Below are 5,613 nucleotides of genomic sequence, written 5' to 3' on the forward strand. Positions count from 1 at the left end.
CTGCATCGATAGCCTACTTAATGCTTCTCAAAACATGATGTCCTGTGTCCATGGTGTTATAGAGAATCTCAACACACGATGCCCTGTGTCCATGGTGTTATAGAGAATCTCAACACATGAGGTCCTGTGTCCATGGTGTTATAGAGAATCTCAACACATCATGTCCTGTGTCCATGGTGTTATAGAGAATCTCGACACATCATGTCCTGTGTCCATGGTGTTATAGAGAATCTCGACACATGAGGTCCTGTGTCCATGGTGTTATAGTGCCTCTCAACACATCAAGTCATGTGTCCATGGTGTTGTAATGCCTCTCAACACATGATGTCCTGTGTCCATGGTGTTATAGAGAATCTCAACACATGAGGTCCTGTGTCCATGGTGTTATAGAGAATCTCGACACATGAGGTCCTGTGTCCATGGTGTTATAGAGAATCTCAACACATGAGGCCCAGTGTCCATGGTGTTGTAATGCCTCTCAACACATGATGTCCTGTGTCCATGGTGTTGTAATGCCTCTCAACACATGATGGCCTGTGTCCATGGTGTTATAGTGCAACTCAACACATGTTGTCCTGTGTTAGTGGTGTCGTAATGCATTTCGACATTCGATGTTGCTGGTACATTTATCGCATATTCTTAAGCGGGTCGGGCGCCGGGGGTACAAGTGGATACCGTGTGTCATTATCTGGGAGCAGACGCACTACTGGATTTCGCGTCACACCCCTCAGTCACACATGACGTCTCCGGGAATTTCTTGCGAGCGCATGACAGGAATGTACACGCTTTGTTGACTGTGAATACGCGATAACCGAAATACACACCAACTTTAAGAAGTGTCTTTGTCGGCGTCATTGTCAGTGTCCCCTCTCGCCCTGTCGCCTTGTCGCCTCCTGCTTGGGGGAAGGGCTGCAGCTGTGTGGGGTGGGGTAGGGTGGATGGGTTGGGCTGGGGTGGGGTGGGGGGTGGAGGTTTGGGAGAATAGACACGACAGAACAACAAGCATATGAGAATGGGGGATTTGGAATAGTGGGCGATGCAAGGGAGAGTTTGTGTATGCCATGGTGAATGTGGGTATTTGTGTTCATTCATGTGTGCATGTGTGTGTGTGTGTGCGCGAGTGTGTGCTTTTGTGTCTGAACTCAAGTATCTAGATGTGCTGTGTAATGTGTATGTGCGTTCCCACTTGTATAAATAGTAGAAAACATTGACACATGCAAATATGCGTGTGTGATATGTGTGTGTCTATGTGTGTGTCTATGTGTGTGATATGTGTGTGTCTATGTGTGTGCATACGTGTGAGTGTGTTTTCCCGGCAGTGTGCGTTCGTGTGCGTGCTTGCATCACTAGTAATTGCTGAAATCCCTGGACTACAGAAATACATCTACTGACAATGATACAACAACTGCTGAGCCAGGACACAGGTGGGTGTGAGAAAACTCGCTGAAATTCTGCAAACCCCGGTTTTGAGTTTACACCAGTAATTGCCAGTGCTTTCCGTTGAAGTTGCTTTGTGGGTGTCGATGGGTGATAGTGGGTCCCTGCTTATCGATTAAAACAAAGAAAATATCTCCCTTCCTAAACCCACCGCCCCTATTGACTGTAGTTGGACATTGTCAGCGCTGCTGAGAAGTGTCACTTTTGTAAGACCTAGGTTTAATAACAGACTTTCTTAAACAGATTTTTATACGCATCTCGCGTTTATCTTTGACAAACCACATTTTATATTTTCTTATATGACGCTGAGCAATGCACTTCATGCATTCATTTGACTACATGCTGTAAGTCGTATTTCTCTGGTCCACCACCATCCACATTATGTTTTAGTGTGACTACAGTAATGATTCATTGTAACATCTCCGTGATGTCGACTCGGGGGAGGGGAGATAGCTTTGTGGCTAAAGCCTACCCTCGTCACCCCGAAGATCCGGGTTCGATTCCTTATATGGGTATAATATGTGAAGATCATGGCTGGTGTTTCCCGCCACGTTATTGCTGAAATATTGCTAAAAGCGGCGTAAAACTGAACCCTCTCACTCACCACAGCGCGGTATAATGAGGAATGGCCGCACGAGGAAGACTAACTCTATAACATCATTAATTACACGTCACTTCACAGTGGGCGCATTCCCGACTTTCTTATGGGCTGCATGCACCATGGCGTTAAATTCCCACCTTCCGGAAACCAAACCATGCTCACTGTGACCGGAAACAAGAGCTAAATAGATCCTTATCGCGGAAATAGATCTGTTTGGTTTCGTATTCAATCAAAAGCTATTCCAGTCACGTGATGTGCATGTGTCACATGACTCTACTTCAGACAATACTTGTAGCATAATGAAAGTCACGTGACCAACAGCATTGTTGTAGGGCATATTCCATAGTCCTTCCTTCCTGTGTTAAAGTCCGCCACTGCGTTCTCATCCATGCAATGAAACGTATTTAGAAACATCAATTATTCCTTTAATGGCTTTGTCTTCACAATGGATTGAAGTTAATAAGTTGTTATAAAATCATTGCGTTTATTTCTAAATAGGCGGTGTATTGCATGATTTGTGTTGAGTGCAGCATCTCTTCGGAATGCTGATAGAGGGCAGCAGTAGTCCCAACACACGTCCAGTGAGGCCCATTATGGGATATGGATCATGTCCAGTGAGGCCCATTAAGGGATGTGTATCTGCAGCAGTAGCTCCAGCGCATATCCAGTGCGTTAGGGAACATGGCTATGAAGTAGTTAAAGTCAGTGTGCATACAATCTTCACTTTTGTGTGTTGCTGGAGATGCACCCCCTCCCCACTGTTGCTATAATTAATGTGTAGAGCAGTTAGTCACCAGGCAGACCCCTCCTCCCAACATTCCGCCTCATGCCCCAGTGACTACAAATACCACTATCAAACCAGTTTCCCCACCAACAATGCATTCACCTCAACATACACCGAGTTTGGGCCCTTCTGTCCCAACATGAAGTCCCTTTTGTGGATAGGCATGTTTAACTAGTGTTAGTGTTTAATTCTAGCCTGAGAAGAATGTACCCGAACCTGTATTTTATTGAGTCCACCGTGACTGAAGCCCTTAGACAATAGCAGCTACCTACAATCGTTACAGGGACTACGCGGTATAACGGGGTATTTGGCTGAACGCGGAGTAAGAATATTCTCCGAAACACTTTTTTCCGTCTAAGTAGCGAAGTAGACATGAGTGCTTGTTCTATGTCTGTGTGTGTCACTTATCAGTGTCGTTCAAAGACTTACATTATACACTGTAGGAAGTGAGGACAACTGCATATAACGACACGCTGGTAGAAGTTTAAGAATATGTACATGATCTGTCGTATCAAACACCGACTCTCCACATAGTATCACATACACAGGACACGTGTAGGTTTCATTGTAGCAGCAGTGTTTTCCTTCCTCTGCCTTTTTCAGAAAGTGATGTTACCCGATAATGCTTTACAGTATTACAGTACTATGGTGTGTGCCTATCGTAATCACAGAGGAAGGAAAAGCTCGATAACATTCTTCATCGAACAAAGACAGGAAAAACAACTTGTCATAATTCTCACTTTATCTAATCTCGCAATTATTCTCCCGAAAAAATGTTATAGTGGAAAACCGAGGAAATTGTATGAATGATGGCCATTTGGCAGCTAAACATTTACACCACAGTGTTTGGTGAAATTTTGTTGACATCTCACAAGCCTAAAAACACGTGCTTATTTGTACATTATCAATCGTTTTATACCGGATAATATTCTGTCATACCAATACCCGCATGTCCACAAATTAATTCACTAGTCCGAAATCTGAACGTGGAAACTATGCAAATACAAAATAAAATAAAAAAGTAGATGAGATATAGTCGCCAATACACGGATTCCATCGTTGAGCTGCTGATAGAATAAACATTTTTATCACATCATAATCTTGCATGATTATATAGTGTATTAACAAGTTGGAGAGAGTGATTTACAAATTGACCCCATGAAAAATCAGCCCAGTCCAGTGGGGCCAGTGACTCTGGAGGTTTACTGGTCCAACTGAATTTTTCCTAGTCACGCTCCAGCGGTCCGGTGAATATGTTGCACACCCGACTCGAACCTGCACTCTCAGGGCGCGTGAATTCAACGATCTAACCCACTCAGACACCTGGATGGGAGACAACCTAACAAACGTATTAGATTCGGTAGTTTACTGTCCTAGTGTACCATATGTTACTCAGTAGAAGTGTTAGAGGTGCGTTATTGTTTTGTTCAAAACATCAGTGTACTTAGTCCGACCGGGTTTGATCCTAATATTTTGGGCGAGAATTACATCTGCCAGAATACAGCTTAGGTAAAGGTAATGGGTAGGTAATATGATGAGGAGAGTAGTGGTAATACTGGATAAGGTAATGTGATAATTGTTTTTACTGCAGTTTCAATATTGTAAACCCTTGGTGTAAACATCATCAGTACTGTCCCCGGTGTAACAGCGTCAGTACTGTCCACCCGTGGTGTAACATCATCTGTTCTGTCCACCCATGGTGTAACAGCGTCAGTTCTGTCCACCCATGGTGTAACAGCGTCAGTACTGTTAACCCATGGTGTAACAGCGTCAGTACTGTTCACCCATGGTGTAACAGCGTCAGTTCTGTCTACTGACATATACGCCCCTCTTGTCCTGTCTTTGTTCACCTGCACTTTCGTGATTAGAATTATCTACAGTTTTGTAATTAATTAGCATGCATCTAGTGGTGACATGGTGCATAGATACGTGGCCTGTTGACTGCTACTACGCGTGGCTGTATCGACCCCTGGATGGGTGTCCACGGAGTAGACTTGAGTGTAGCCATCATGGCATCTCGGGTCATCGTGTAACCTATCCCCATCGACAAGACCGACACTCGCGTTCACTTTGATGTCCAATATGAGATGACCACATGGCGTGAGGGATAATACGGGGATCATCAAACACACCCGTTCCTATGGAAATGTGTTTATTTATGTTTATTCTGGTTGCATAGCAACAAAACAGAACTGTGTCTTAAAACCCTATAATTAGATGGCCTAATGAAGGAGTAGTCTGGTTTGAACACGATATTGGTCCACCAGCACAGCTTCTTACAGCATGCGTGAACATACGTGACAAATACACACATAATTCCACTAAACACACTTAGAAGCATGTTGTAAGATCTGCAAATATTATTAGACACTCTGGGACATTAAGAAATGTTATGTATTTTTGAAATGGAAAATGGGTTTGGGGGTAAACCAATATAGCAAATGCCACAGTGAACTAGTCTAGTGTTGCTGGTTCGTCATGCCAAACACCCAGGTTCGATTCCTCACATGGGTGCAGTGTGTGAAGCCCATTTCTGGTGTCCCCTGTCGTGATATTGCTGGAATATTGCTGACATCCGTGAATGCGAATCTGTTGGCGAACATATATGCCTATGTTGTGTTTACTCAGTAAACACTTTCTTTACAATATATGTGGGGATATATTTTAAGGTGTCTGTTCACTGGCACCTACATGGCGTCCATTTCGGCATATCGGAAATATGGTAAACGTAGGTGAAGATGTCCGGCATCTGATCTGAGAGTCTGACAGCAGCGAACCAGTGCAAGGTATC

This window comes from Haliotis asinina, chromosome 13, assembly GCF_037392515.1.
Source record: "Haliotis asinina isolate JCU_RB_2024 chromosome 13, JCU_Hal_asi_v2, whole genome shotgun sequence".
Classification (NCBI taxonomy): domain Eukaryota; kingdom Metazoa; phylum Mollusca; class Gastropoda; order Lepetellida; family Haliotidae; genus Haliotis; species Haliotis asinina.